This window comes from Podarcis melisellensis (assembly GCF_964234715.1).
Source record: "Podarcis melisellensis genome assembly, chromosome: 8".
Taxonomy (NCBI): domain Eukaryota; kingdom Metazoa; phylum Chordata; class Lepidosauria; order Squamata; family Lacertidae; genus Podarcis; species Podarcis melisellensis.
This window is the reverse complement of record NC_138540.1, coordinates 82653131-82669704: the sequence shown is the minus strand read 5'-3', so window position 1 is coordinate 82669704 and position 16574 is coordinate 82653131. Positions and strand designations below refer to the sequence as shown.

Sequence of the window (16574 nt, the reverse complement as noted above, 5' to 3'; positions counted from 1 at the left end):
TTCGTACCAGGCTGTGCAAACAACCCTGTCTTAGTTAAACTAAGACAGATACTTAGCCGCCCGCAGCAATTAAAAGGCATATTAAACTCTCGTTTCGAAAGGTTTATGCCCATCGGTAAACCCAGCCGTCCGATTTAAAAGACTCTGAGCTGTTAAGACAGAGCAGTGCACAGCCTTGAATCGATGCACTTAATTGCTATATAAAAAGAGCAGATTGAGCAGCAAACTTTGAGCATGGGTGGGGGGGGTGTGATTCATCGTTTGAGGGCTTTTCCCATTACACTCATGAAGCCTCTGAGGTTTGGGTGCCATTTCACACACACACACACACACCTGGACTGGGGAAAGTGTGACTTCCAGGTGAGTTTGAGCCCTAGTACCACCAAAGTTGGGGACACAAAGTTTAGGGACACAGGTGGCGCTGTGGGTTAAAGCCTCAGTGCCTAGGACTTGCCGATCGAAAGGTCGGCGGTTCGAATCCCTGCTGCAGGGTGCGCTCCCGCTGCTCGGTCCCAGCGCCTGCCAACCTAGCAGTTCGAAAGCACCTCTGGGTGCAAGTAGATAAATAGGGACCGCTTACCAGCGGGAAGGTAAACGGCGTTTCCGTGTGCGGCTCTGGCTCGCCAGATGCAGCTTTGTCACACTGGCCACGTGACCCGGAAGTGTCTCCGGACAGCGCTGGCCCCTGGCCTCTTGAGTGAGATGGGCGCACAACCCCAGAGTCTGTCAAGACTGGCCCATACGGGCAGGGGTACCTTTACCTTTACCTTACCACCAAAGTTCCTTTTTTAAAAAATCAAGCTACTAGTCCGTAGGCATTGGAATACAATAGCCAATGATCAAGGGAGGGAAACAATAGTCTGAGGGCAGAATTGTTGTGGGAATTGAGCTCTCCCCCACCCCCAAAATAAATAAATCTCCTTATCGATTTGTTTCTTCGAAATGCACAGCTTAGGTGAATTTGCAGTTCTTCTCCAGGGTGCAGTAGCCCAGAGAGGGGGGGACAGCCGTCCCCCTTAAATCAAGTAAATAAATAACGAAAAGTAGAAATTGTAGGAAGATTTTGACAGGTTTTTCTGAGCACTTGGAGATCCGAAGAAAGTGATTTTAAACCAGTGGTTGAGAATCGTTTCGTTCCGAATCTGCTAGACAGAGCCAGTCAGAGGATAATGACAGGTGGGGCTGTCCTGGCCCCCCCCCCAAAAAAACCATAAATCCTGGCTACACCCATGGACCTGGATTAACTCATATATTGGAATCTTTTTAAACCAAGGCCCTTCTAGTGGCAGTGCCCCTGCACATTTATTTTTTAGAAGTGTGTCCTTAGAGGGAGCCCAATGTAGAAAAGGAGAAGGGTGGGGGACAGAGAGGCAAAAAAACAAGGAATCAAATTTATTTCCAAGCTTTGCCTTGTCTTCCTTATCAGGATCAATATACGAAACAGGAAGGTAGCCCAGTTTCCTTGTGTTTTGGGTGCGGAGAGGCCTGGCTCTAATTCAGTTCTCCTGGGTCAATTAATATGTAATTCCGGAGCCTGCATTGAGCCTTTTCCCCTGTCGAAATGCCCCTTGCGTTTGCATGCACAAGTTAACTAAAGCCTCTCTACCAACTCAGCCGACCTCCCTCCATCCTGCTAGAGGTGACCTTTAAAATATATTAACACCCCCACCCCCACCAAAAAAAAACACCCTATCCCTGTGGGGTGCCATGATCCTGCAAGCCGTAGCGTCAAGCAGGCCGAAGACGGGCAGCTTTGCCCTACGCCAGCCTAGGATGTCAGACACTGCCAGCTGTCCTCCTCCAGATTAATGTCACTCACTTGTTAGGCCCCCGGTGGAGTGGATAATTTCTTCCTTTTTTTTTGCCATCTCCTGGATTTAGTCCCCCACCCACTCACCAAACTCTCTCCCTCCTTCCACAGCCCCATCGCTTTCGTGGGCCAGGTTGGGGATGAGAACATGAGGGTTTATAATGTGGGCTGTGTTAATACCTCGGTTTTCCCTTCTGCAAAATGGGGAGAATTTTTTTTTGGGGGGGGAGAAGATTGGTTTGGCTTTGTAGATAGAGTTTGCCTCCATGAGACCCGAGGACAGATCCCATTTTCCCCCCAGGACTCATGCAGGCCTTGTTTCTGCTCTGCTCAAATCATCATATTGACACTGTATGGCCCTCTGTCATGGATGCTTTAGCTGAGATTCCTGCATTGCCGGGGGTTGGACTAGATGACACTAAGAGGGCCCTGAGATCATCTTCGGGGCGCCTCCTTCGTGTGCAGCCTGCTTGAGAGGTCCGGAGGGTGGCAACATGAGAGCGGGGCCTTCTCTGCAGTGGCTCCCCGTCTGTGCAATTCTCCCCAGGGACGTTCACCTGACGCCTTCATTATACACCTTTAGGCACCATGCAAAAACATCCTTTTTAACCAGGACTTTGATTGACCTGATCAACATCCCATACCCTTTTAAAATGTGGCTCTTTTGGGGGGAATATTATTGGGTTATTGCTTTTATTTTAATTTTATATACTGTGATCTTTTTATGTGAACTGCCCGGCATATAAATTCAATAAATTCAAATTCAATTCCCTTCCAACTCTGCAATTCTATGATTCATCCAAATCTTTGGTGCTGTGGGCTTCTAGTCAAAAGCCCATCTCCTCAGAAGATCTGGTCTTGCAGCACATCACCTGGTGGGTGCAAGAGGTTGTTAAAAGATGGGAAACAGAAAAAAATATGCTGTGCCATACATGAAATACCAAAACATGAACAAACCTCTGGTTACGTGAAACATACTCAATAAATACACAATACGTAACCAGCTGTACGTTTGACAAAATAATATATACTATTCATTGTATTGGATTGTAGCTTTCAAGTAACTCATAAAGTTCAACGAAGAAAGTAGAACACCCAGTGGATCAGTTCATTCTCTAATCAGTTTATGCATAATGTCCATATACAGTGGTACCTCAGGTTACATACGCTTCAGGTTACAGACTCTGCTAACCCAGAAATAATGCTTCAGGTTAAGAACTTTGCTTCAGGACGAGAACAGAAATCGTTCTCTGGCGGTGCAGCAGCAGCAGGAGGCCCCATTAGCTAAAGTGGTGCTTCAGGTTAAGAACAGTTTCAGGTTAAGAACGGACCTCCGGAACGAATTAAGTACTTAACCTGAGGTACCACTGTATGTGAAAGTGTCTGTTCCACCTGCCTGTTCATAAAGTCCAACAATCCACACAAAAGGTTGTTGCAGTTCCACAGAATCCTTTCACAGTCTAAGACAAGGATTTCTGGAATATTAGCCTTGTTTCGCCATCTTGGGCTTCATCAGTAGTACAAACTCTAGGTAATGCAAATAAATACAATATCGTAATCTCACACATTTTCACAGCAAAATTAATACAAAAACCGTCAGCAACCGTACATACCATATATGATATCTCAGGACAGTGGAACTTATACCATGGTAGTACCATAGTAGTAGCAATTTTTACAGAGTAGAGTTATGACAAGCACAATATTTATTTAAGTAACAGGTGTTGGCAATCAACAGACACAAAATTTCTACTTTTTCTGTTGAACTTTATGAGTGACATCTGCTGAAATCTACAATTCAATACAATGAATAGTCTATATTATTTTGTCAGACGTACAGCCGGTTACATCTTGTGTGTTTATTGAATACAGTGGTACCTCAGGTTACATACGCTTCAGGTTACATACGCTTCAGGTTACACACTCTGCTAACCCAGAAATAGTGCTTCAGAACTTTGCTTCAGGATAAGAACAGAAATCGTGCTCCGACGGCGTGGCGGCAGCAGGAGGCCCCATTAGCTAAAATGGCGCTTCGGGTTAAGAACAGTTTCAAGGTTAAGTACAGACCTCCAGAACGAATTAAGTACTTAACCCGAGGCACCACTGTATAGATGAAATACCAGCAATGTCCCCTTCCTGTCTCCTCTTGAATCTTCGAGCCATGACACGAACGGAGCAAGCTGCAACCCTCCCTCTCCTTTTCTCTCTCCACTGTCTCTCTCTCTTTCTTTCTGCAGAATCGCGCAGGTAAGTAACCCTGCTGCCCTCTCCACCTCCGGATCCCGCACGTGTACCAACAGATCCGGGAGATGCCGGCAGAAAGAGCTATCGTAAAAGCACGGGGGATATTCTGGCGGAGACAAAGGGTCTGGCTGCTCGGGCGAGGCTGCGAGAGGTACCCCCCTCTGAAGCAGGCGCAACGGGGTGCAGGCCGCAAACATGGTAGGTTGCTTCCTTTTCTAAGAGCAGGAAAGGGGGTGGGTGGGTTTTGAGAACCGGGGTGTCCTCAAACATTCTCTCGTAACTCTTGGAGACACGAATGAGGCTGCTTGTTTCGAACTCGAGGGAATTTATGCAGGAAGCTGACTTTTAAGTTTGGCGAAGCTTGGTGTTGTCAACACGGGCTGGCAGCAGCTCTTCGGAATGTCGGGCCCGTTTAGGGGTGCCATTGGGGATTGAACCCAGGACCTTCTGAATGCAAAGCAGGTGTTCTGCCACCAAGCTACGGCCCTTCCTCTGAAACGGAGTTTCGTAGAGGAGTCTTGTTTTGTTGTTTAGTCGTGTCCAACTCTTTGTGACCCCCTGGACCAGAGCACGCCAGGCACTCCTGTCTTCCACTGCCTCCCGCAGTTTGGTCAAACTCACGCTGGTAGCTTCGAGAACACTGTCCAACCATCTCGTCCTCTGTCGTCCCCTTCTCCTTGTGCCCTCCATCTTTCCCAACATCAGGGTCTTTCCAGGGAGTCTTCTCTTCTCATGAGGTGGCCAAAGTCTTGGAGCCTCAGCTTCAGGATCTGTCCTTCCAGTGAGCACTCAGGGCTGATTTCCTTCAGAATGGATCGGTTTGTTCTTCTTGCAGTCCATGGGACTCTCAAGAATCTCCTCCAGCACCATAATTCAAAAGCATCCATTCTTCGGCGATCAGTCTAGAATCCCATGAAAAGCAGGTCGGTGCAATGCAAAATATTAAAAAGGCTTTACATTCCATTTGGGAGCAGACCTGGATCTACTAGATCATTCTCAGGCGTCTCTGGGGAAGCCTACAGGTCTTTGCGTCTGTCCGTCCCTGGCAGTATCCATGGACGTAAAAGTGTGGCTAACCTGCCCTTTTCCTCACAAACGGAGAGGGGTTGGGGAATATTCTGGCGTTGTGTGCAGGTGAGAGGGAAAGCCAACCGTATCATTAATGTGTTTTGTGGCCTGTTTATTATTTATTGCATTTATATCCTGCTTTTTTCTTGCGGCGGTGTAACTGGTTTTATCTCCCCCAGTCCTCATTTCGTTCCCAAAACAACAACCCTGTGAGGGAGGTTAGGCTGAGAGAGCCAGTTACTGACTCCAAGGTCACCCTGTGAGCTTCATGGCTGAGTGGGGATTCGAACCCAGATCTCCCTGGTTCTGGTCTGACACTCTAACCACTGCTGTCTATCTAAAGAGATGTTTTTGACTGTTCCATGGGGAGGGACAGAGGTGAGGAAGGAGGATCACATGAAGCAGTCTAGAGAATCAGTGTGCCTGTTTCCTTTTCTGCTCCAGAAGCAGATGATGATGATGATGATAATAATAATAATAATAATAATAATAATAATAATAATAATAATAATAATAATTTATTTATACCCCGCCCATCTGGCTGGGCTTCCCCAGCCACTCTGGGCGGCTTCCAAAAGAATATTAAAATACTGTGATACATCAAACATTAAAAGTTTCCCTAAACAGGGCTGCCTTCAGCTCTCAGCGCCCCTGGATGCTCAGCACCCCTGGATCTGGGGGGAAAAGGATGCAGGGCTTTCAGATTAGAGCATGGGTAGGCAAACTAAGGCCCGGGGGCCGGATCTGACCCAATTGCCTTCTCAATCAGCGTGTTTTTACATGAGTAGAATGTGCCCTTTTATTTAAAATGCATCTCCGGGTTATTTGTTGGGCATAGGAATTCGTTCATTTGCCCCCCCAAAAAAATATATATAGTCCGGCCCCGCACAAAGTCTGAGGCACAGTGGACCGGCCCCCTGCTGAAAACGTTTGCTGACCCCTGGGTTAGAGGGCTGTGTGGTTCTTAGGTAGCAATGAAACCCAGCATCTCTCAAAACGAAACATTGGAACCATAGTGATGGCTTTCCTGTGCATCAGGGAAGAAGATTGTTAAGCATTTCGAACATGAAAAATGCCACCCGTGTGGTAAATATTTATTTCCGCATTTGTTATTTCTAATCTGCCCTTCGTCCTGAAAGCTCAGAGCAGGATGCAATACAAATTGCACTTCCCAAAATATATAAACCACAAAGCAAACAAAGGAACAAACTAATGAGGATAAATACAGCACATATTTTTAAATTACAAAAAAGAAGCAAAAATACTATGGGATGGATCGTTTACTTTCTCATCGAAACCCTGGGATCTTGTTAGCACCCAAGAAAACAAAGTGATCTAACCGGGAGCCACATATAAACTTACTTCCAAATACACTAATGCCCTTCGTTTGTTTTTTATATCTTTCGTAAAATTTATATACCACTTGATTCTATGAAAAGAACCCTAACCTAGGAATTACCTGGCTTATAAGAAGGCCTAGAATGTCCCCGGTATGGCTCCCCTTTATCACACACACAACCCAACAAGACAATGACAAAAATCCACCAACAGCATTATTGTTGTTGTTTAGTTGTGTCCGACTCTTCATGACCCCATGGCACTCCTGTCTTCCACTGCCTCCTGCAGTTTGGTCAAACTCATGCTGGTAGCTTCGAGAACACTGTCCAACCATCTAATCCTCTGTCGTCCCCTTCTCCTTGTGCCCTCCATCTTCCCCAACATCAGGGTCTTTTCCAGGGAGTCTTCTCTTCTCATGAGGTGGCCAAAGTCTTGGAGTCTCAGCCAGTGGCGTAGCGTGGGGGGTGCAGGGGGGGCCGGCTGCACCGGGCGCAACATCTGGGGGTTAGGGAAATCCACGGGTAAGGGGGCGCAAATCCATGGGTTAGGGGGCGCAAATTACTTGCCTTGCCCCGGGTGCTGATAACCCACGCTACGCCACTGGCCTCAGCTTCAGGATCTGTCCTTCCAGTGAGCACTCAGGGCCGATTTCCTTCAGAATGGAGAGGTTTGATCTTCTTGCAGTCCATGGGACTCTCAAGAGTCTCTTCCAGCACCAACAGCATACAAATCAATATGGCTAACCTGATCCAAAAACACCCACCCACCCCACTCACACATGAAAACAAAGACCACCACAGCCAACCACAAATGGACAACCACACCCTAGGCCAATCTCAACCTCTCTCACCACCAAAGGAACACAAGTGAACAGCAGAGAACCTGCACAAGCAATGCTGACACCAAACCCCACATATACTAAGTAAAATAGGAACATGGCCACCCGACCCCACCCCCAATCACCTCTCCCGCCTCCCCCTTGCCCTTTTCTTCCTGTTGTTGTTGTTTAGTCGTGTCCGACTCTTCGTGACCCCATGGACCAGAGAACGCCAGACACCTCTGTCCTCCACTGCCTCCCGCAGTTTGGTCAAACTTTTCTTCCTAATGTCCCAAAAAATGAAACTGATTTGTAAAAATGTTACATGGGGGGAAAATACGAGAGAGACCTTGCGCACACGTTTGTAAATCAAGAAAATCTTTAATAATAATAAAAAGTAGGCCTAGAATGTGTATTTGACTAATCAGGTAATCAGTTTAAACCTTTCACCTTCTGAAAGGGTTTCCCAGATTAAAAAATAAAGCGTATACCATATTTTTCAATGTGTATGCAATCTTTCAGAATCCTACAGATTGCAAGCATCACCTTACTGGCATAACACACTTGTTCCTGGCATCAGGACAATGGATTTATTCATATGCAGATGTATGCAAATGCCTTCCATTGCTAGGCTAAATGTCCATGTTATCAGCCAAATAAGAGATTCCTTTCACTGGGTGACGGTCCTAACAATAAGTGAAGCATTTTATTTTATTATTTTATTTCATTTGATTTCGTTTCATTTCTCTGGGGCATAGGGTAAGTGTGATCCTGTCAAAAAGTTTTAAGGCCAGGGAGTTCCCACTTTAGCCTTGGAAGTGAGCCATATTTAATCACTAGGTAGATGATGAGGTGATGATCTGGCAGCATTAAGGCAAAGGCAGGGCAGGGGTTCCCTTCTAAATTGTTGATTTCATTGTGAAGCTCTCTGTCAGCAGACAAAGGAGCCCGGTTTGCTTATCAGTAGCCTCCAGCCATGCACAATTGCCTTGCTGAGTGGTCCACTAATTAGATGGGGCAAGGAACAATGCCAAGCACACCTTTGGAGAGGCTTTCGGGAGGAGAGGACAGATTGGGGAAAAGGATGACTGTGGCAACCTTGCTTTGCGTAAGAAGCCCGCCTTAGCTGCAACCTTGAGGGCTTGGCAGGCCCGCTTAGTCTAGAGGAAAAAGGTGAGGGAGGAAAGGAATAAAAAAGGGCAATAAAATTAATAATGGCTTTTGGTGTCTCGCAGGGTAATGGGGCAGCCCAGCCCAGCAGTAAAAAAAGGCAGCTGGCATTACTTTCCCGAGTAGAGAGGAGGGAAGGGAGCACTTTAAGATTCTCGAGGTTCCCCTGAACATCCCAGGTGAGATCCAGGTAACAACAGGGCCTCTGCTATGCCCTCCAGGCAGCAGGGAACGGAAAGCTGTCTTGTGCCCATTGTGCTGATGGAGACAACAGCTTGCCAGCTTGCGGCAGCCGCACAATAGGGTTGGAAATTTGCAAACAGACCAGAGGGAACCAGAGGAAAGCACCTGTCTTGACCGTGGCTGCTTTTGTGCCTCTTGAGCTTGGAATCGTAGAGTTGGAAGAGACCCCCCTCCCATCTAGTCCAAACCCCAGCAGCAATGCAGGAATAATGTGCAAATGTGAGAGAGTGAAGTTTTCAAGGCAAGGTGGACTTGGGGGAGTGGGGAAGCATAAGAACAGCTTCTTAATATCTATACTTCCAGGTACTATGAATGCTCCCAGCTCCTGGGAGCTGGGTGGGGGGAGTACCTGCATCCATGCAATTTATTCCCCCCCCCCTTTATTAATTTTCACCCTCTCTTAGGAATTTGTTTTCTCCATCTGCTTTCATGAGAAAGTTGCACGCTCCCGCCTCTTTTGCATCTTCAGCCAGTGAATAAAGCCGTAACCGTGATTGGCGTTTGGGAAAGCAGATCTTGCCAATTAGACAGAGAGCGACACACCCATTGCCTAGGCTTTAGACAAGGAGTTTTCTGGTCCCCACTTCAATTTAAAGCCTTTTATTGGGATCTGATTGGGATCTTTTGCCCAACGTGGGGCTTGAACCCACAGCCCTGAGATTAAACAGTCTCATGCTATACCAGCTGAGCTATCCCAGGCAACTGGGAAATTTCTAAACTGCTGGAGAAATAAGCTATTGCTGTCCTGTCGAAGAAGAAGAAGAAAAAAACAGGTATCCAGGATTTTCGGAGAGCTGTGATGAGGCAGTAATATCTCACCTCAAGAGCAAGAGGTATAGGAAATTAGGTCTTATTTCATGCAGCAAAATGTGATTCCCCCACTCTGAGTTTGTAAACATTTTTCATTTAAAAAGTTTATAGTAGTGCTGATAACATTCATTGTTATTTTGCCCCTATTTGAGGGGACCCATAGCCGAGAGAGCGAGAGTTACGTCAATCTTGCAAAATAACCTCGTATTTCCGGTACCTTTTGCTTGAAGGTGCTGCAACAGTTTATGACAATGAAATCCTGAATATATGGTTCCCTTCCCCATACAGTGAGGGAGGGGGGAAGTATTTGATCCCCTGCTTAATTTGCCCATTTGCCCTCGTGGCAAAGAAATGACCAGTCCATAATTTTAATAGTAGGTTTATTGCAGCTGTGAGAGACAGAATAACAACAGGAAAAACCCCAGAAGAGAAAAGTCAGAAATTGATGTGCATTATAATGAGTGAAATAAGTATTTGATCCCCTATCAGCCAGCCAGATGTCAGAAGATACCTGGTATCTTCACTGTATGTAACGAGCTGAGATTAGAAGCACCTGCTGTAAGGGAGGGGTCTTACCTATAATCCCAGCTCGTTACAGTACCTGTTCAAAAGACACCTGTCGGAAGACACAAGATTTACCCACCTGGGAAGAATGGCAGATGAAGTTGATGGACTACATGGAATTGGCGGAAATGACTGGCAGAATCCGAGACCAGGGAGAAGAGTCGGTGGAGGAAGATTGGAAGAAATTTAAAGATTATTTACAGAAATATTGTAAAACTAATGAATGTTAGAAGGATGTTGGATTGAAGTTATATGGCTTTAGCAGAAATGTTATAAAGGATTAAGTAAAAATAGATTGTTAATTGGCTAAAGGAGGAAAAGTAACGTTAGATTATGTCAAGACAAACTATAGGGCAAAACCCGAGAAAGATGGAAAGGATTTGCTGAAATAGCTAACTGAACTAGAATACAAAAAAGGGAGGTGTGAGGAGGTCAACGAAACAAGCAAATGAAAGATAAGTTATGGGAATATTCGTTGTGTTTTTAATTGTTTTTGTTTTGTTAAGATAAGTAATGTTTTCTGTTGTTTTTTCTTCTTTATTGTTTTGTTTTGTTTAATTTTGTGTCTTCTTTTTTTTCTTGTAATCCTTTATCTTTAATAAATATTATTATTTTTAAAAAAGACACCTGTCGACAGAAGCAATCAATCTAGCAGATTCCAATGTAGCCACCATGACCAAAGAGCTGTCTGAGGATGTCAGGGACAAGATTGTAGACCTGCACAAGGCTGGACTGGGCTACAAGACTATTGTCAAGTAGCTTGGTGAGAAGGTGACCACAGTTGGTGCAATAATTCGCAAATGGAAGAAACGCAAAATAACTGTCAACCTCCCTCGGTCTGAAGCTCCATGCAAGAACTCATCTCGTGGAGTTGCAATGATCATGAAGCAGCCCAGAACTACACAGGGGGGACGGGGACTTGTCAATGATCTCAGGGCAGCTGGGACCATAAAGGTAAAGGTAAAGGGACCCGTGACTGTTAGGTCCAGTCGCAGACGACTCTGGGGTTGTGGCGCTCATCTCGCTTTACTGGCCGAGGGAGCCGGCATACAGCTTCCAGGTCATGTGGCCAGCATGACTAAGCCGCTTCTGGCGAACCAGAGCAGCGCATAGAAACGCTGTTTACCTTCCCGCCAGAGCTGTATCTATTTATCTACTTGCACTTTTTGGAGTGCTTTCGAACTGCTAGGTTGGCAGGAGCTGGGAACGAACAATGGGAGCTCACTCCGTCACGGGGATTCAAACCGCAGACCTTCTGATTGGCAAGCCCTAGGCTCTGTGGTTTAGACCACAGCGCCACCCGCGTCCCCAGCTGGGACCATGGTCACCATGAAAACAGTTGGTAACATACTACGCCGTGAAGGACTGAGATCTTGCAGAGCCCGCAAGGTCCCCTTACTCAAGACAGCACATGTATAGGCCCGTCTGCAGTTTGCCAATGCACATCTGAATGACCCAGAGGAGAATTGGGTGGAAGTGTTGTGGTCAGATGAGACCAAAATCAAGCTCTTTAGCATCAACTGAACTTGCCGTGTTTGGAGGAGGAGGAATGCTGCCTACGACCCCAAGAACACCATCCCCACCATCAAACATGGAGGGGGACAAATAATGCTTTGGGGGTGTTTTTCTGCTAAGGGGACAGGACACCTTCACCGCATCAAAGGGACGATGGACGGGACCATGTATCATCAAATCTTGGGTGAGCACCTCCTTCCCTCAGCCAGGACATTGAAAATGGGTCGAGGATTGGTATTCCAGCATGACAATGACCCAAAACACACAGCCAAGGCAACAAAGGAGTGGCTCAAGGAGAAGCACATTAAGATCCTGGAGTTGTCTAGCCAGTCTCCAGACCTTAATCCCATTGAAAATCTGTGGAGGGAGCTGAAGGTTCGAGTAGCTACACATCAGCCTCGAAATCTTACTGACTTGGAGAGCATCTGCAAAGAGGAGTGGGACAAAATACCTCCTGAGATGTGTACAAACCTGGTGGCCACCTACTAGAAATGCCTGACCTCTGTAATTGCCAACAAGGGTTTTGCCACCAAGTCCTAAGTCATCTTTTGCAAAGGGGATCAAATACTTACGTCACTCATTATAATGCACATCAATCTCTGACTTTTGTCTTCTGGGGGTTTTCCTGCTGTTCTGTCTCTCACAGCTACAATAAACCTACCATTAAAATAATGGAATTAGTCATTTCTTCGTCAAACGGGCAAATTTAGCAGGGGATCAAATACTTTCCCCCCTCATTGTATTACAGTCATCGTTATGACTTCATTCAAGGGCTAAAGACATTGAAAGGTGAGAGGAGACTAGGAGAGAGAGAGAGAGAGAGAGAGAGAGAGAGAATAATGCCTGCCCCTTTTGTATCTTGGGTTGTCTTAAGGGCTGGATCTTTTCTTTAAAAAAAACCACAAAAACTGGGAATCTGGGGATTATGGTTTATCCTTCTCCCCACTCCTCCCCACCAACGCCCCGGACTGCGTGCACAGGCAAAAGGCATGTCCATATATCTCAGCTTTATTAAACTGAGATATATGATCACCCGTGCCAGGCCAATGCCAATCAAGTCTAAATTAGCATTTGCTCTGGTTCCTTTTTTTATATCTCTGAACAGCTACAGACAAGTTTGCGTGTTCTCGATTTCGGTTTCATTTGCTTTCACGTGTGTTTTTCATTCATCCACTTATCGCATTTATATCCCGGACCCTGAGGAGCCAGGCTGACGAATTGCACAAACAGCAGGACGATTAAAACGTCTGAAAACAATTCCAGTTCAAATGCATACTGCCATGACGTTGGTTTTAAGGCTCTGTTTTTGATTTAGCGCTTTAACAACTTGTTTATGAGGGCTTGCGCCGCTTGGAGATTTTTAAAAAAACTATCGAGCAGTTTATCAACGCTTTTAAATACATAAAATAAAATAAAGTCAGCCACAGGGAGACTGGGTCACTGAAGAAGAGTGGGTCCCTTGATGGAAGGAAGTTCTTGAAACCTGCAGATAGAAGTAGCACCATCACCTGGTGGTCTTTCCTTACTGGCTGCTCCCAGTCTGGAGGAAAAGCCACAGGGGTTTAGTTTGACAGGGAAGACCCCCCCCCCAAAAAAAAAAAACCAAGGGAGGTGAACTTTGACAGGAACCTGCGTCCCCAGTAATCTGCGAAAAGCTCCTGCGCTCCATGGGCCGTGTGACCCGTCATGAGGGAAGTGGTTGGGGCCAGACAGAGAACAAAGGAAGGGATTTTGAGTCCTTGGCAAGATGGGGAGAGGGGGGGGGGGAGTTCCCAAATCGCCAGGTTACATAAAGAAATTGCAGCCGAAGAAGTAAGTCGAGGGGCTGTGCTGCTTTGATCGGCTGGTGGTTAGAAATGGTGCTAGTTAGGAAAACAAAATCACAAGGGCTGGAAGCCGGGCACGAAATATCACCCAGGCTTGTGGCTCTGAATGGGTGAAGCTGGCAAGAGAATAGGTGCAAAGGGGAGGAAGAGAGAAGGCAGAAAGAGAGGCAGTGGCTGAGGCTAACTTGAAAGCACTGCAATAGCACTTTAAACGGCCATGGCTTCCCCCAAAGGATTCTGGGAGCTGCCGTTTGTTAAGGGTCCTGAGAGTTGTTTAAAGACCCCTTTTCCCCTCACAGGGACGCGGGTGGCGCTGTGGGTTAAACCACAGAGCCTAGGACTTGCCGATCAGAAGGTCAGCGGTTCGAATCCCCGCAATGGGGTGAGCTGCTATTGCTCGGCCCCTGCTTCTGGCGAACCTAGCAGTTCGAAAGCAAGAAGTGCAAGTAGATAAATAGGTACTGCTCCAGCGGGAAGGTAAACAGTGTTTCTGTGTGCTGCTCTGGTTCGCCAGAAGCGGCTTGGTCATGCTGGCCACATGACCCAGAAGCTGTACGCTGGCTCCCTCGGCCAATAAAGCAAGATGAGCGCCGCAACCCCAGAATCGGTCACAACAGGACCTAATGGTCAGGGGTCCCTTTACCTTTTTATTCCCCTCACAGAGCTGCAATTCCCCAGAGTTCTCTAGGAAGACGGACTGATTGTTGAACCACCCTGGGAATATAAGCACCTAATAGTATAATATAGCTGAAGAAGGGCCGATCGTGCCTCAGAATAATATATTTCTAGAGTTGGAAGGGACCCGAGGGTCATCTAGTCTGACCCCCTGCAATGCAGGGATCTCAGCTAAAGCATCCGTGACAGAGGGCCCTCCAATCTCTGCCTAAAAACCCCCAAGGTGGAAGTGTCCACAACCTCCCAAAGGCGGCCATTACACTGTCAAGGAGCCCTTACTGTCAGAAAGTTCTTCCTGATGTTTAGTCAATATCTCCTTTCTTGTAACTTGAAGGCCATGGGTTCGAGTCCTCCCTTCCAGAGCAGGAGAAAACAAGCTTGCTCCTTCTTCCATGTGACAGCCTTTGAGGTATTTGGAGATGGCTGTCATGTCTCCTCTCAGTCTCCTCTTTCCCAGGCTAAACATACCCAACTCTCTCTACTGTTCCTCATAAATATTGGTTTCCAGGCCCTTTAGTGGCGGCAATAATATTTAAGTACCCCACCTTGAATGTATGACTAGAGGTGACCTTCAGAGGGCATAAGAACATGAGAAAAAGCCTTCTGGGTCAGATCAGAATTTAATCTGGTTCAGCATCGAGATCCAGCTCTTTCCTGTCTGACCAGAATTTTTTAAAGCCCTAAACAGACTTGGTCCAGTATACCTGAACGAGCGACTCCACCCTCATTGTTCAGCCCAGACAATGAGGTTCAGCTCCAAGGGCCTTCTGGTGGTTCCCTCCCTGCGAGAAGTGAGGTTACAGGGATCCAGGCAGAGGGCCTTCTCGGTAGTGGCACCCGCCCTGTGGAACGCCCTCCCACCAGATGTCAAAGAGAACAACAACTACCAGACTTTGAGAAGACATCTGAAGGCAGCCCTGTTTAGGGAAGCTTTTAATGTTTAATAGGTTATTGTATTTTAGTGTTCTGTTGGAAGCTGCCCAGGGTGGCTGGGGAAACCCAGCCAGATGGGCTGGGTATAAATAAAAATAATAATAATAATAATAATAATAATAATAATAATAATTATTATTATTATTATTATTATTATTATTTGTCCTATTGCTCTTCCTGGGATGGAGGCAGCTTTTGCAGCAGCTTTTGCCAACCAGGGTCGTCCCCACCCCAGATGTTGTACAACAGCTGCTACCAACTGACTGGGGCTGAAGGGACTTGTACAACATCTGGAAGGCCCCAGGTATGCAAGGTCTGCTCAACAGTCTATCCTTCCCTCAGGCAACCTATACCAGTGCTGTTGCTAATTCCCAGCCTAAATTATTATGGCCGTTGTTTGAGCCAGTGATTTATTTTCTGCAGCGAACCAAGTACAAACAGGTTTCCCACTTCCTTCCCAGAAGAAAGACCTTTGTGTGTTTGAAGATGCTTATCGATAGACTTCCACCTTGCGGGAAGCTGAGGTGCTTCTAACATTCGTTGCTGCTGCCGGAAGCTAGGTAGTGATTTCAGGACTGATGTTATTTGGGAAGAAGGTAAAAAGAATCATAGAATTGTAGAGTTGTAAAAGGATCCCCAAAGGGACGTGGGTGGCGCTGTGGGTTAAACCACAGAGCTTAGGACTTGCTGATCAGAAGGTCGGCGGTTCGAATCCCTGCAACGGGGTGAGCTCCCGTTGCTGGGTCCGTGCTCCTGCCAACCTAGCATTTCGAAAGCACATCAAAGTGCAAGTAGATAAATAGGTACCGCTCTGGCGGGAAGGTAAACGGTGTTTCCGTGTGCTGCTCTGGTTTGCCAGAAGCGGCTTCGTCATGCTGGCCACATGACCCGGAAGCTGTACGCCGGCTCCCTCAGCCAGTAAAGCGAGATGAGCGCCACAACCCCAGAGTCGGCCACGAATGGACCTAATGGTCAGGGGTCCCTTTACCTTTAAAAGGGTCCCAAGGCTTATCTAGTTACTCTCGTCCGACCCTTGCAATGCAGGAATCTCAACTAAAGCATCTGCAACAGATGAACTTCCATCTTTATATATTTCCAGTTCATTTGTGCTGCTTCGTGGTTGCTTGCGTTTGGGAAAAGAACACTTCCTTGCGCTACAGATGTGCTGTGCTTTGTCCCAGCTGCAAAGGCTCCCTCATTCCTTCTCTGCTCCTAGCTAAACAAACCCCACTCCTACGCTGTGTCTTCCTGCAAAATAGCCAAATGTCACTTTAAATTGGTACTTGTTTAAAGGCATGTTTCCCTTGTTTTCATCTGGTTTTCTGGAAGAGGGGTGGAAGGGAGGAGGTGTTAATTGAGACCTTGCAGGCAGGGGAGGTGAGGAGGGGGAATGCCTGTTTGTCTGTAGAATAAGCCCCCTTCAATTTCCCTGCTGATTGTGTTGATTCTAATTAATTATCAAGCAGCTGGAGGGTGTGGGGACCCACTGTGAGAATTGTTTGGGAGGAGAGTAGCCCCTGAGTGGAGTTTCTGTTGTCTTTGAGCAGCAGTTCCCAAACTC

At 46.7% G+C, this 16574-nt stretch overlaps 1 protein-coding gene across 1 annotated transcript in view; it reads left to right on the top strand.

Moving 5' to 3' along the window:
• Positions 1–262: 262 nt before the first annotated feature.
• Positions 263–16574, top strand: part of LOC309376126 (homeobox protein otx5) — a 61618-nt gene continuing 45306 nt past the window's right edge. The window contains exons 1-2 of the mRNA XM_081922325.1: positions 263–360; positions 4048–4252. The gene's annotated coding sequence lies outside the window, so the exon portion shown is untranslated. The remainder of the gene's footprint in view (positions 361–4047; positions 4253–16574) is intronic.